Source organism: Callithrix jacchus, chromosome 10, assembly GCF_049354715.1.
Source record: "Callithrix jacchus isolate 240 chromosome 10, calJac240_pri, whole genome shotgun sequence".
Classification (NCBI taxonomy): domain Eukaryota; kingdom Metazoa; phylum Chordata; class Mammalia; order Primates; family Cebidae; genus Callithrix; species Callithrix jacchus.
Window position 1 is genome coordinate 39,368,568 of NC_133511.1, and position 15,863 is coordinate 39,384,430.

Here is a 15,863-nt window from a genome sequence, read left to right on the forward strand (position 1 = left end):
TGAGAGAGTACTTCTTTTTTTCCCCTACTTAATTACTTTGGTGAAAGTAGTAGATTACTGCACCCATTTGACCCTCCTTCATGTTTTGTGTACTGTGGAGTCTAGAAAAGGAAACATATTTTCCATATTCTCTTTCAGCTAAGGGTGCTAAGGGGGCTGCTCTACACTGTGTGCAGTGAGAAGTTTAATTGGAATTTGGAGACATTCTGGAACATGTATGTCTCTGATTTCCACTTCCAGTGGTGACCACAGGAAGTCATTATATGCCTGATCTGTAGAATGAACATTTGGATTATCGCGACATATTAAGGACCTCTACCAGCCTCAGTGCTGGTTGAAAGCAAAAAGAACAAGAAATGGAAAGAGGAGGAAGGAAGTCACAAATTGCAGCTTTGTGAAATGGAGACCTTTATGAAATGGAGACCATAGTAATTATCCGTATTTTCTTCCTATTATTTTGTATGTTTTTTTATAAATGTTACATAACTTTAGCGTCTTCATTTCTTCTGATGTTGTATATGGAGTGTGTTATTGGTAACTTTCTGATGCAGTTCGCTGGAGAAGGGGCAAGGCTTCTCCATAAGATGGACAAATGGACTGATGGGATTTTCTTGGTTCTTCCTGTTGGGGAGAGTGTGAGCACATATTTTTTAAAAGTTTTTTTAAATTGCATTTTAGGTTTTGCGGTACATGTGAAGAACATGCAAGATAGTTGCATAGGTACACACGTGGCAGTGTCATTTGCTGCCTTCTTCCCCTTCACCTATATCTGGCATTTCTCCCCATGATATCTCTCCCCAACTCCCCCTGCCACCCTCTGTCCCTCCCCTATTCCCCCCAACAGACCCCAGTGTGTGATGCTCCCTTCCCTGTATCCATGTGTTCTCATTGTTCAATACCCGCCTATGAGTGAGAACATGAGGTATTTCATTTTCTGTTCTTGTGTCAGTTTGCTGAGAATGATGTTCTCCAGGTTCATCCATGTCCCTACAAAGGACACAAACTCACCGTTTTTGATTGCTGCATAATATTCCATGGTATATATGTGGGTGAGCACAATTTTATTTATAAAAGAGATATTTGCATTATGTTAGTATGAAATGTTGTTGTTACTAATTCTTGCATTTAGAAAGTGACTGAGTGGGGAAAGAAGTGTATGTGGATGTAGAGTAACCAAAGGGATACCACAGTAGTGTTCAACAACCAATTTACCCACATGGTAGTGTGCCTTTGCATACTGAAGACATAGATGAAGAGCTAAAGTTCATATTTCCAAGACTTCCTGGGAGGGTTCTTGATGTTTTAGGTTCAGTCAGTCAGATGCAGGTGCATGACATTTGAAAGCAGAAGATGGAGGTTGAACTTTTGCCACTCTGACAAGCACAGTAATGGAGTCATGATTTTTTCTTCTTTTTTCCTTATGGTAGCATTAATAACTGTCTCACTGTGTGGCTACTGGCTTTATGGGAGTCAAGAAGCAGGGTACAGGGAAGCCATTTTGCTGGTGCAAAACAGCTGGCATGGTGGGATTCAGGAACTGGCAACAACTGTAGAGGGCTTTTCATGATGAAAGTTTCCTGAAGATGGTGCCATGTTAATCATCTTTCTAACCATGGCAGTAGAATGGCTTCTGGAGCTGGTAGCTTCCTGTTTTCAGAAGCCATCAGCCTCTTCCTTTGTGACTTGGTCCTATGGTTTGGCTTTGAGAGTCATTCCTGAGAGATCACATTGCAGTCTATTAATTTAACTCTCTCAACAATTTAGTAGACTATTTAATGCTTATAATAAACACTTGCTGAAACTAGTTAGAGCAATTCAGTTCTTCACACCTAAACTGCCTGTCTACACAGACCACTAAACATGTATCTATATCTATCTATCTATCTATCTATCTATCTATCTATCTATCTATCATCTATCTATATCTATATCATATCTATATCTATATATCTCAAGATTATATGTATAAGACATATGGGATTATCAAATTCTATTTTTCAGTCCTGTTTCCTAACTGAATTGAACAAACATACAGCTGAGTGACTAAGATTCTGATTTTTTAAACTGGAATCCTCTAATACTGTCCTTTTTGTAATTCTGGCCCCATAATTTTTAATTCTGTGACATAATTTATTTTGCTTGGTCTCAACATATTTTCAACTGAAAAAATTCTAAGTTATGTTTAAGCTACAAAATTAACTGAGAAGTTCACCCAGTGGTGAACAAACATGTATCTTTCCTTTCTGGTCATCTCTCTGATTTCCTAGTCTCTGTTTACATTTTCCTTTACTCATTATTATTTTAAATATAATTATATATTTTGAGGGATCCACGTGTAATTAAGCAAGTTATAGATTTTGATACAAATATAGATTTCAATATAAATTCTGAACTTGTAAATACTGAATGTTTTATTTTCTAATTAATCACCACAAAATTAAACATCCAAAGTAAAATACCAAATATATTTCTTAAGTAACTGATTGTGAAAAACAAAAAACAAATTCTGTTTATATGAGTTGAAACCTAGAGGCTTTGATTTCCTAAAGAGAAACTGAAAAATCTATACATTACTTTTTTTTCTAGCATAAAGAATATTTTAAAAATAAAGAATGGAAGAGTTGATAATTCATGGTGAAATAACAATTATTTACTTTTTTATTATGTGGGTAAAACAAAAAACAATTAGAGTTTAACCTATTGCTCCTTTAGGGATTTTTGTTTACAAGTTACTACAAGAGAACTGTTTTATTCAACATATGAATGTACTTATTTTGTACAAAATGCAGTAACACTTCTTCCTTTCCTCTGCCCATGGAGGCACCACCGCAGAACCTCATGTTCACAGAAACACACTGTCATGATAAGCAGCAGTCATAACAAGCAGGTGAAAGAAAGTACATTTCTGAAAGTAATGTGCCACATAACCTATGTGGGAAACGAAAACAGGCAGAGGCCAGCAGTTTTCTTGGCTAGCACTCTGCCCACAAGGCCCTAGTCCTGCTCATCTCTCGGTAAAAAATATTTTAAGAAGAGAAACTTGGCTGGGTGTGGTGGCTCATGCCTGTAAGCCCAGCACTTTGGAAGGAATCATGTGAGGACAGGAGTTGGAGACAAACCTGGCCAACATGGTGAAACCCTGTCTCTACTAAAAACATAAAAATTATCTGGGCATGGTGACACAGGCCTGTAGTCCCAGCTATTTGGGAGGCTGAGCCATGAGAATCACTTGAAAGTGGGTTGCAGAGGTTGTGGTGAGCCGAAATTGTATCACTGCACTCCAGCCTGAGCGACAGAGCTAGACTATGTCTCAAAACAATAACAAAAACAAAAAACAACACAAACCTCCTGAGCATTACTTGAGTACTGTCCTGGTACCATCCTTCCAGTTCCATCTATCTTGATGTTGTAACAAGTTTATTTGTAACCTCCTTAAGAAATTCCACCCTGGATCCCTGGATTGCATCCCTGTCAATTGCCCGTCTCCCTCTGAGCCTCAAACAAAAATAAAAGAGCAGTAATTTTCAAAAGGATGTCGGTGGAGACCTTTCATAGATGAAACTACTTCCTAGAAGCCACCTAGCCAAACACATGCACAGCTGGAGAAAACAGATTGTGAATCTAGGTCCAGCTGTAAAATATTTCAGGTACCCAGTTACTTCCAGTTATTCTGCATCTGTGGATTTAAAATGATCATCATCCACAGCAGCATAGATGTGCCCCTCATTGCTCAGAAAATCCACAGCTTGCTTGATTGAGGATCCAGCTGTGTTTGAGCTAGTTCTTGAGATCCTGAGAGTTCAGTTCTTCAGGTCTTGGGCAAGGCTTAATCAAATTGAACACCTTGTTTTGGGCCACAGTGGGACGTATTCCCGTCAAGGTACCCTGTTTCACTCTTTCCTGGATTGCTGAGAGGTGATCTCCCTGCTGAGGGCTGGCTATTAGCTTTGCTTAGTATCATGTATGCCTCGATCAGTTCCAGAATATGTACGGTGAACTAAGTCATCTCCTCCAGGGGCATGACCTTAAAGGCTACCAGGATCTTTTTGTTCTCAAAAGATCTCAGGTGGCCTGCCCCTTTCACATATGTTTCTGGAGGAAGCACACTGCTGGTGTCATCTGTGTCAACTCACTGGCAAACATCCATGGGTGCAGCTGTCATGTCATCTATTTTGTAAACAATGTTGGTTGTAGCCTTTTCTGTATGTCTGATGATCCCCACAGGAGTGACTTGTGAAATCTCAACATTACCAATTTGGAACACTCTGTCAACTGAAGTGGCAAAAAGCAGCTGAGATATAATGCAGGGTTCAACGTGCTGGGCTCCGGTTCTTGATTTCTTTTCTGCTTAAGAAGGAGCCCTCAATCCAAAGCCTCCTAGGGACTGTGTGTAGTCTCTGGCTCTCCTATGAGGAGCTGCTGTAGCTTTCAAATCCACTGTTCCACATCTAGGGCAAGATTATCCGGGGAAGTGGCCAAGAAGATTGGTGTCTGGAGCAGTTGCTGAGCACCTCAGAACCCAGAGGCTGCTGCACCACTCCAGCTACTTTTCTCCCCTAGGTGATTCTTAAGCTGGAATTGAGGTTACACATTATTCACAAGTAACATGCACCTTCTAAATTTGAAACTTCTCTTCATTTAGTGTCTTTGCTCAGAGGTAGATTTCAACAACCCATGAACTTTGAACTCTCTATGTAAAATCGAAACAAAATTGAAATCATTAAAAACTTATAAAGAATTAAAATTAGAGCACAGCCTATCATTTTAACACCTTTATACAATTGTTTTATGTATAACTTCCTGTGTTATTGTTATTTAAAATAATTATAGTACTTTTTATGTCCTGCTTTCATTCTCTAATATACTGTATAGAAATATTTTCCTATTTTTAAAAGTAGCATTCTATCATATGCCTATTTACCACATATTATTTAGCCATTGTCCTACTGTGAAACATTTGGATAGCTTCCAGTTTTTCCTCTTTTAATTAAAATGTTTCCATGGAAATCTTCATAGACCCTGTTTTCCACATATGAGATTAATTTCCCAGAATAGATGCCAGAAAGGAGATTATGGGTTCCAAAGTTGTAAAGCCAGAAGGTCTGCATGTGAGTTTTACCTCTGGTATTTATATGCCACATATAGTGGAACAAGTTAGTTAACCAGTGAATCTCTGCGTCTTTATTTATAAAACAGAGAAAATAGTACTTCTCTCATGTTTGGGAGTGATTTTTAGAAAGCTCCCCTGCTGTTGAACTGCTTGAGCTATTGTTTCTTGATGTTTTAATACTTCTGATTTTTGTTATCTTAAGTATGATTTTGTTATCCTTCATGTTATTTTGATTTTCTGATTTTGACTCTCAAAAATTATTTTTATTTAAAATTATAATGTACATAATATTATTACTTGCAGGCAGAAAGTATGAATCCAGACTCATCTAAGTAAGAGAGTATAGTGACGAACCTAAATAGAGAAGACGTGATGACCCCCTTTTTTTTTTTTTTTTTTCGAGATGGAGACTCACTTAATTGCCCAGGCTCGAGTGTTAATGGCATAATCTCAATCTCAGCTCACTGCAACCTTGACTCCTGGGTTGAAGCGATTTTCCTGCCTCAGCCTCCTGAGTAGCCGGGATTACAGGTGCCCGCCACCACGCCTGGCTAATTTTTGTATTTTCGGTAGCAATGAGATTTTACCATGTTGGCCAGGTTGGTCTTGAACTCCTGACCTGAAGAGATCTACTCCTCAGCCTCCGAAAGTGCTGGGATTATAGGCATGAGCCACCATGCCTGGCCGAGAATGGCTCTTCTTAAAGAAACTCTATTTTCTCCAAAGCTGATTCTCCAGGATATTAATTATTTTAACTGTGCAGATAGTATATTTGATTTTCTGGTGTGATGATTCTATGATATTCATGTTACACACAATGCCATTTCCTTACATGGAGTTATAAAATCATGAGTTCTGCCAAATGCAACTGTTGATTACTGGGTCAGCAGTGAACTTTCCCTTACTTTAAAATTTTCATTCAGTCATATAAAAACATTGAGTAGTTCTTCCTAATATTTTGTCTTGCTTATCCATTTTTCCCACACTTCGTAAAATGCTTTTTTTAGAGCCATGTTAGAGTCACAGCAAAATTGAAAGGAATCTTATAGAGATCTCCCATATCTCCCTGCCCACTACACATGCACAGCCTCCCATGTTATCAAAATCCTTCACCAGAATAGTATATTTGCTGTAATGGATGAACCTACAACACATCATCTTACCAATTTTTTTTATAGTTGTCTTTTTTTTTTATTGTATTTTATTTTTTATTGTACTTTAGGTTCTGGGGTACAGGTGCAGATCAGGCAGGGTTGTTGCATAGGTACATGCATGGCAATGTGGTTTGCTGTCACCTATATCTGGCATTTCTCCCCATGTTATCCCTCCCCACCCCTTGCTGTCCTTACCCAACCTTCCCAGCAGATCTCAGTGTGTGACGCTCTGCTCCCTGTGTCCATGTGTTTTAATTATTCAACACCCGCCTATGAGTGAGAATATGTGGTGTTTGATTTTCTGTTCTGTCAGTTTTCTGAGAATGATGATTTCCAGATTCATCCATGTCCCTATACAGGACACGAAATCATTGTTTTTTATGGCAGCATAGTATTCCATGGTGTATATGTGCCACATTTTCCTTGTCCAGTCTAATATTGATGGGCATTTGGGTTGGTTCCACATCTTTGCTATTGTACACAGTGCTGCAGTGAACATATGTGTGCATGTGTCTTTATAACAGAGTGATAGTCCTTTGGATATATACCAAGTGATGGGATTGCTGGGTCAAATGGAATTTCTGTTTCTAGGTCCTTGAGGAATCGCCACACTGTCTTCCACAATGGTTGAACTAATTTACACTCCCAATAGTGTAAAAGTGTTTCTGCTTCTCCACCTCCTCTGTAGCATCTGTTGTCTCCAGGTTTTTTAATGATCACCATTCTAGCTCACATGAAATGGTATCTCAATGTGTTTTTGATTTGCATTTCTCTAATGACCAGTGATGATGAGTGTTTTTTCCTGTTTGTTAGCCTCATATATGTCTTCTTTAGAAAAGTGTCTGTTCATATCCTTGGCCAACTTTTGAATGGGTTTGTTTGTTTTATTCTTGTGAATCTGTTTTAGTTCTTTGTAGCTTCTGGAAATTAGCCCTTTGTCAGATGGGTAGATTGCAAAAATTTCTTCCCATTCTGTTGGTTGCCAGTTCATTCTAATGATTGTTTCTTTTGCTATACAGAAACTCTTAAGTTTAATTAGATCCCATTTATCTATTTTCACTTTTGTTGCCAGTGCTTTTGGTGTTTTAGTCATGAAGTCCTTCCCTATGCCTGACATGAATGGTTTTGCCTAAGTTTTCTTCTAGGGTTTTTATGGTGTTAGGTCTTATGTTTAAATCTTTAATCCATTTGGAGTTAATTTTAGTGTAAGGTGTCAGGAAGGGGTCCAGTTTCTGCTTTCTGCACATGGCTAGCCAGTTTTCCCAACACCATTTATTAAACAGGGAATCCTTTCCTCATTGCTTGTTTTTGTCAGGTTTGTCAAAGATCAGGTGGTTGTAGATGTATGGTGTTGCCTCTGTGGCATTCCATTGGTCTATATCTCTGTTTTGGTACCAGTACCATGCTGTTTTGATTACTGTAGCCTTGTAGTATAGTTTGAAGTCAGGTAGCATGATGCCTCCAGCTTTGTTCTTTTTGCTTAGGATTGTCTTGGCTATGTATGCTCTGTGTTGGTTCCATATGAAGTTTAAGGTGTTTTTTTCCAGTTCTGTGAAGAAGGTCATTGGTAGCTTGATGGGGATAGTATTGAATCTCTAAATTACTTTGGGCAGTATGGCCATTTCATGATATTGATTCTTCCTAACCATGAACATGGAATGTTTTTCCATCTGTTTGTGTCCTCTCCTATTTCCTTGAGCAGCGTTTTATAGTTCTCCTTGAAGAGGTCCTTTACATCCTTTGTTAGTTGTATTCCTAGCTTTTTTTTTTCTCTTTGTAGTGATCGTGAATGGGAGTTGGCTCTTGATTTCACTCTCTCATAGTCTGTTATTAGTGTATAGGAATGCTTGTGATTTCTGCACATTCATTTTATATCCTGAGACTTTGCTGAAGTTGTTTATCAGTTTAAGGAGGTTATCCGTGAAGAAGATGGGGTCTTCTAAATATACAATCATGTAGTCTGCAAATAGAGACAATTTGACTTCTTCCTTTCCTAATTGAATACTCTTTAATTCTTTTTCTTGCTGATTCCTCTGGCTAGAACTTCCAATACTATATGGAAAAGGAGTGGTGAGAGAGGGCATCCTTATCTAGTGCCAGATTTCAAAGGGAATGCTTCCAGTTTTTGCCCAGTCAGTATGATATTGGCTGTGGGATTGTCATAAATAGCCTTTATTATTTTGAGATACGTTCCATCGATACCTAGTTTATTCAGAGTTTTTAGCATATAGGGCTGTTGAATTTTGTCAAAGGCCTTCTCTGCATCTATTGAGATAATCATGTGGTTTTTGTCTTTGGTTCTGTTTATGTGGTGGATTGCATTAATAGACTTGAATATGTTGAACCAGCCTTGCATCCTCAGAATGAATCCTACTTGATCATGGTGGATAAGCTTTTTGATGTGCTGTTGCAATTGGTTTGCCAGTATTTTATTGATGATTTTTGCATCTATGTTATAAATTTTCCTCTAGACACTGCTTTAAAGTGTTCCAGAGATTCTAGTATGTTGTGTCTTTGTTTTCATTAGTTTTGAAGAATATCTTTATTTCTGTCTTCATTTCATTGTTTATCCAGTCAACATTCAAAAGTTCTTTTATTAAAGGATGTTGAATATTGGCCCCACTCTTTTCTGGCTTGTAGGATTCCTGCCGGGAGATCTGCTGTGAGTCTGATTGGCTGATCTTTGGCTGCCCTTAGCATTTTTTCCTTCATTTCAACCCTGGTGATTCTGATGATTATGTGTCTTGTGGTTGCTCTTCTTGAGGAATATTTTTGTGGTGTTCTCTCTATTTCCTGGACTTGAATGTTGGACTGCCTTGCTAGGTTGGGGAAGTTCTGGATAATATCCTGAAGAGTGTTTTCCAGTTTGGATTCATTCTCTCTGTGACATTCAGGTACACCTGTCAAATGTAGATTAGGTCTTTTCACATAATCCCATATTTCTTAGAGGCTTTGTTTATTTCTTTTCACTTTTTTTTCTCTAATATTGCCTTCTCGTTTTGCTTCGTTGAGTTGATCTTCAGTCTTTGATATCCTTTCTTCTGCTTGGTTGATTTGGCTACTGAAACTTGCGTATGCTTTACGAAGTTCTTGTGCTGTGTTTTCAGTTGTTCAAGTTGTTTATATTCTTCTCTAAGCTGTCTATTCTTGTTAGCATTTTGTCTAATCTTTTTTCAGTGTTCTTAGTTTCTTTGCATTGGGTTAGAACATGTTCTTTTAGCTCAGAGAAGTTTGTTATTACCCACCTTCTGAAGCCTGTTTTTGTCAATTCATCAGATTCATTCTCCATTCAGCTTTGTTTTTTTGCTGGTGAGCAGTTGTGATCCCTTGGAGGAGGTGTGGTGTTGTTTTTGGTGTTTTCATCCTTTTTGCACTGATTTCTTCCATCTTCATGGATTTATCTACCTGTGGTCTTTGTAGATGGTGACTTTTGGATGGGGTGTCTAAGTGGTTGTCCTTTTTGTTGATGTTGAAGTTATTTCTTTCTGTTTTTTAGTTTTCCTTTTAACAGTCAGGCCCCTTTGCTGCAGGATTGCTGGAGGTCCACTCTAGATCCTGCTTGCCTGGGGATCACCCACAGGGGCTGCAGAACAGGAAGGGTTGCTGCCAGTTTCTTCTGTTATCGCTGACCCAGAATGGTATCTGCCAGATGTCAGCCTGAGCTCTCCTTTATGAGGTGTCTCTTTGGATATACAGGAGCCAGGGAGCTGCTTGAGGAGACAGTCTGTCCCTTATAGGAGCTCAAGTGCTATGCTGGGATATCCATTTTTCCATTCAGAGCTGCTAGGCAGGTATGTTTAAGTCTGGTGCAGCGGAACTCAGAACTGCCTCTTTCCCAGGTGCTCTGTCCTGAGAAGGCAGGGCTTTATTTATAAGCTCCTGTCATGCTGCTGACTTTTTTCAGAGATGCCCTGCCCAGCATGGAGGTGGTCTAATCATAGTCTCCAACAGAGGCATTGCTGGGCTCTGCCCACCCGCTGTGTAAACTTCCTTGTGGTTTTGCTTACAGAAGTAGAGTTAGAATTGCCTCGGTAATGGCAGACTGCCTCAGTAATGATGGACTGTCTCAGTAGTGTGGACTGCCTTGGTAATGGTGGACGCTCTTCCCTCCAGTATGCTGGACCATCCTGGGTCAGGTTGTGCTTGCTGCAAAACTCTCATTCCAGAGTGTTTCAGATTGCTGGTCTCTGTGGGGGTGGGACCTGCCAAGCCAGATCACCTGGCTCCCTATTTCAGCCCCCTCTTTTTCAATTGAATGGGCGGTTCTGTCTCCCAGGCATTCCAGGTGGCAGTTGAAATGGCCACACAGATTTGTGTGAGTTTTTGTGCAGAAATGTACAGCGCCAGCTGCAACAGCCATGCTGGAAACTCATGGTGCTTTTCGACCCAGGAATCTCCTGGTGTCTGGGCAGTAAAAACTCGTTTGGAAATGTGGAGATCACTCACCCTCTGCGTTGTTCTCGCTGGGAACTGCACCCCAGAGCTGTTCTTATTCAGCCATCTTGGATCTTCTCTCTAGTTGTCAGGTTTAAAAAAAAATTCTAATGTTTTATTTTCTATTTTTAATTTCAATAGGTTTTGGGTGGTGTTTGGTTATATACATAAGTTCTTTAGTGGTGATTTCTGAGATTTTGGTGAACCCATCACCCAAGCAGTGTACACTTTACCCAGTGGTAGAACTTTTATCCCTTGCCACCTCCCACTAGTCCCCTGAGTCCCTAAAGTCCAATGTATCATTTTTACAACCTTGCATCCTCATAGCTTAGTTCGTACATGAGTGAGAACATACAATGTTTGGTTTTCCATTCCTGAGTTACTTCACTTAGAATAATAGTCTTCATTTACATCCAGGTTGCTGTGAAGCCATTATTTCATTCTTTTTTTAAAATGTCTGAGTAGTATTCTATAGCCTATTTACCATATTTTCTTTATTCACTCATTGATTGATGGGGATTTGGATTGGTTCCATATTTTTACAATTGCAAATTATGCTGCCTATAAACGTGTGTGCAAATATATTTTTTTGTATAATGACTTCTTTTCCTCTGGGTAGATACCTAGTAGTGGGATAGCTGCATCAAGTGGTAGATCTACTTTTAGTTCTTTAAGGAATCTCCACACTGTTTTTACAGTGATTGTACTAGTTTAATTCCCACCAACAGTGTAAAAGTGTAACTTTTTCACCACATCCACACCAACATCTACTTTTTAATTTTTTGATTTATTTTGTGGGAATTAGGTGGTATCACGCTGTGGTTTTGCTTTGTATTTCCCTCATCATTAGTGATGTTGACCATTTCTCCATATGCTTCTTGGCTATTTGCATATCTTCTTTTGAGAATTGTTTATTCATGTGTTTTGCCCACTTTTTGATGGGATTGTTTGCTTTTTTCTTGCTGATTTGAGTTCTTTGTAGATTCTGGTATTAGTCTTTTGTTGGATGTATAGATTGTGAAGATTTTTTCCCATTCTGTGGGTTGTCTGTTAACTCTGCTGATTATTTTTTTTTGCTATGCAGAGTCTTGTAGCTCAAGTAGCATCTGTTTATCTTTGTTTTTGTTGCATTTGCTGGGTTTTTGGTCATGAAGTCTGCCTAAGCAAATGTCTAGAAGGGTTTTTCTAATGCTATCTTTTAGAATCTGTATGGTTTCAGGTCTTAGATTTAAGTCTTTGATCCATCTTGAGTTGATTTTTATATAAGCTGAGAGATGAAGATCCAGGTGTATTCTTTTACATGTGGCATGCCAATTATCCTTGCACCATTTGTTGAATTGGGTGTCCTTTCCCTACTCTATTTGGTTTGTCAAAGATCAGTTGGCTGTAAGTATTTGGCTTTATTTCTTGGTTCTCTATTCTGTTCTATTTGTCTATGTGCCTAATTTTATACCAATACCATGCAGTTTTGGTGACTATGGCCTTATAGTATAGTTTACAGTCAGACAAAGTGATGCCTCCAGATATGTTCTTTTTGCTTAGTCTTGCTTTGGCTATGTGGGCTATTTTTTAGTTCCATATGAATTTTAGGATTTTTTTCTAGTTCATTGTAGAATGATGGCGGTATTTTGATGGAAATTGCATTATTAGATTTGGAATTGGTAGATTGTGTTTGGCAGTATGGTTATTTTGACAATATTGAGTCTACCCATCCATGAGCATGACCTGTTTCAATCTGTTTGTGTAGTCTACAATTTCTTTCAGCAGTATTTTATTGTTTTCCTTGTAGAGGTCTTTCACATCTTTGGTTACATCTATTCTTAAGTATTTTATTCAGCTGTTGTAAAAGGGGTTGAGTTCTTCATTTGATTCTCAGCTTGGTCACTTCTGGTGTACAGCAGAGCTACTGATTTGTGTATATTACTTTTGTATCGTGAAACTTTGCTGAATACATTTATCATTTCTAGGAGCTCTTTGAATCTGTCTTTAGTATTTTTGTGTATATGGTCATATCATCAGCAAACAGTGACAGTTTGACTTCCTCTTTACCAATTTGGATGCTCTTTCTTTCTTTCTCTTGTCTGCTCTGGCTAGGACTTCCAGTATGGTGTTGATTAGTTATTATCATTTAGTTCCTTGTCTTGTTCCAGATATCAGGAGAAATGCTTTCAGTGTTTCCCCATTCATAATGTTGGCTGTGGGTTTGTCATAGATGACTTTTATTACCTTGAAGTGTGACACTTCTATGCCAATTTTGCTGAGGGTTTCAATACTAAAGAGATGCTGGATTTTGTCAAATGCTTTTGCTGTGTCTGCTGAGATGATTATGTGATTTTTAATTCTGCTTATGTGGTGTATCACATTTACTGACTTACGTGTTAAACCATCCCTGCATCCCTGGTATAAAACCACTAGATCATGGTAGATTATCTTTATGACATAAGGATTTTTTGCATCTGTGTTCATCAGGGGATTTGATCTGTAGTTTTCTATTTTTGTTATGTCATTTCCTGGTTTTGGTATTAGGATGATACCGGCTTCACTGAATGATTTTGGGAGGATTCCCTCTTTATCTTTTGAAATAGTGTCAATGGGCTAGGCACCAAACCTTCTGAGAATGTCTGATAGAATTCAGCTGTGAATCCATGTGGACTTTTGTGTTGTTGGCATTTAAAAAATAACGATTTCAATCTTGCTGCTCACTATTGGTCTATTCAGAGATTCTATATTTCTAGGTTTAATCTAGGAGGGTTGTATATTTCCAGAAATTTATCTGTCTCCTCTAGATTTTCTAGTTTATGCATGTAAAGGTGTTCATCATAGCCTTGAATAATCTTTTGTATTTCTGTGATATCAGTTACAATATCTCTGTTTTGTTTCTAATTGACCTTATTTGGATCGTTTCTCTTCTTTTCTTGTTTGATCTTGCTAATGGTCTATCAATTTTATTTATATTTTCAAAGAACCAGCTTGTTTGTTTCATTTATCATTTGTATTTTTCTCTTTTTTTTTTTTTATTCAGTTTTATTTAGTTCTGATCTTATCTTTGTTATTTTTTTTTTCTGCTGCTGGATGTGGGTTTAGATTGTTTTTATTTCTTCATTTTTATGAGGTGTGACCTTAGATTGTCTATTTGTGCTCTTTCAGACTTTTTGATATAGGCATTTAATACTATCAACTTTTGTCTTATCACCTCTTAGATTTTGCTGTATCTCAGAGATTTAGATAGGCTGCATCATTTTTATTATTTAGGTCAAAGAATTTTTAAATTTCCATCTTGATTTCATTGTTTTTCCAGTGATCATTCAGGAGCAATTTATTTGATTTCCATGTATTTGCATGGTTTTGAGGAATCCTTTTTGAGTTGATTTCCAATTTTATTTCACTGTATTCTGAAAGACTACTTGAGAATAATTTTGATTTTTCTTAAATTTACTGAGACTTGTTTTGTGGCCCACTATATGCTCTGTCTTGGAGAATGTTCCATGTGATGACAAACAGAATATACATTCTGCAGTTGTTGGGTAGAATGTTCTGTAAATATCTGTTAAGTCCATTTGTCCTAGGGTATAAAGTCCATTGTTTCTTTGTTGACTTACTCTCTCAATGACCTGTCTAGTCCTGCCAGTGGAATATTAAAGCCTCCCACTATTACTATGTTGTCATGTATGTCCTTCCTTCCTTAGGTCTGGCAATAATTGTTTTATAAACTTGGGAGCTTCAGTGTTAGATGCATATATATTTAGAATTGTGATATTTTCCTTTTGTACTAAGTCTTTTTATCATTATATGATGCCCCTCTTTGTCTTTTTAAACTGCTGTTGTTTTAAAGTTTGTTTTGTCTAAAAATAGCAACTCCTGCTCACTTTTGGTATCCATTTGCACTTTTTCCACCTTTTTACCTTAAGTTTATGTGAGTCCTTATGCGTTAGGTGAGTCTCCTAAAGAGAGCAGAAACTTCGTTGGTGAATTTTTATCTATTCTGCCATTCTGTATCTTTTAAGTGGAGCATTTAGGCCATTTACATTCAATGTCTGTAGTGAGATGAGGTACCATTCTATTCATCATGCTGTTTGTTGCCTGAACCTTGGTTTTTGTTTCCATTGTGTTATTGTTTTACAGAACCGGTGAGATTTGTGCTTTGAGGAGATTCTATTTTGGTGTATTTTGAAAATTTATTTCAAGATTTAGATCTCCTTTCAGCATTTCTTGTAGTGTTGGCTTGGTAGTGGTGAATTCTCTCAGCATTTGTTTGCCTGGAAAAGACTGTATCTTTCCTTGGTTTATAAAGCTTAGTTTCACTGGATGTGAAATTATTGAGGGATAATTGTTTTGTTTAAGGATGCTAAAAATAGGACCCCAGGGCCGGGAGTGGTGGCTCAAGCCTGTAATCCCAGCACTTTGGGAGGCCGAGGCAGGTGGATCACGAGGTCAAGAGATCGAGACCATCCTGGTCAACATGGTGAAACCCCGTCTCTACTAAAAAATACAAAAAATTAGCTGGGCATGGTGGCACGCGCCTGTAATCCCAGCTACGCAGGAGGCTGAGGCAGGAGAATTGCCCGAACCTAGGAGGCGGAGGTTGCGGTGAGCCCAGATCGTGCCATTGCACTCCAGCCTGGGTAACAAGAGCGAAACTCCGTCTCAAAAAAAAAAAAAAATAGGACCCCAATTCCTTCTACTTTGTAAGGTTTCTGCTGATAAATTTGCTGTTGCTCTGATAGGTTTTCCTTCATAGGTTACCTGATGCTTTTGCCTCATAGCTTAAGATTCGTTCCTTCACCTTGACTCTAGATAACATGATGACTGTGTGCCTAGGTGATGATCTTTTGTGTGATGAATTTCCCAGTTGTTCTTTGAATTTTTTGTATTTGGATGTCTAGATTTCTAGGAATGCTGGGGAAGTTATCCTCAGTTATTCCTTCAAATATGTTTCCCAAACTTTTAGATTTCTCTTATTCCTCAGGAACACCAGTTATTCTTAGGTTTAGCCATTTAACATAGTACCAAACTTTCTGAAGGCTTTGTTCATTTAAATGTTTTTTCTTTGTCTTTGATGGATTGAGTTAATTCAAAAGCCTCATCTTTGAACTCAGAAGTTCTTTCCTCTGTTTGTATGATTCTGTTGTTGAGACTTTCCAGTGAATTCTGCATTTTTCTAAGTG

The 15,863-nt window shown here is 38.2% G+C and overlaps 1 protein-coding gene and 1 pseudogene across 2 annotated transcripts in view; both read right to left on the reverse strand.

Moving 5' to 3' along the window:
- CNTN5 (contactin 5) overlaps positions 1-15,863 on the reverse strand; it is a 1,452,729-nt gene that overhangs the window by 21,398 nt on the left and 1,415,468 nt on the right. The gene's annotated exons all lie outside the window — the stretch shown is intronic.
- On the reverse strand, positions 3,522-4,578 carry LOC103796109 (replication protein A 32 kDa subunit pseudogene; annotated as a pseudogene).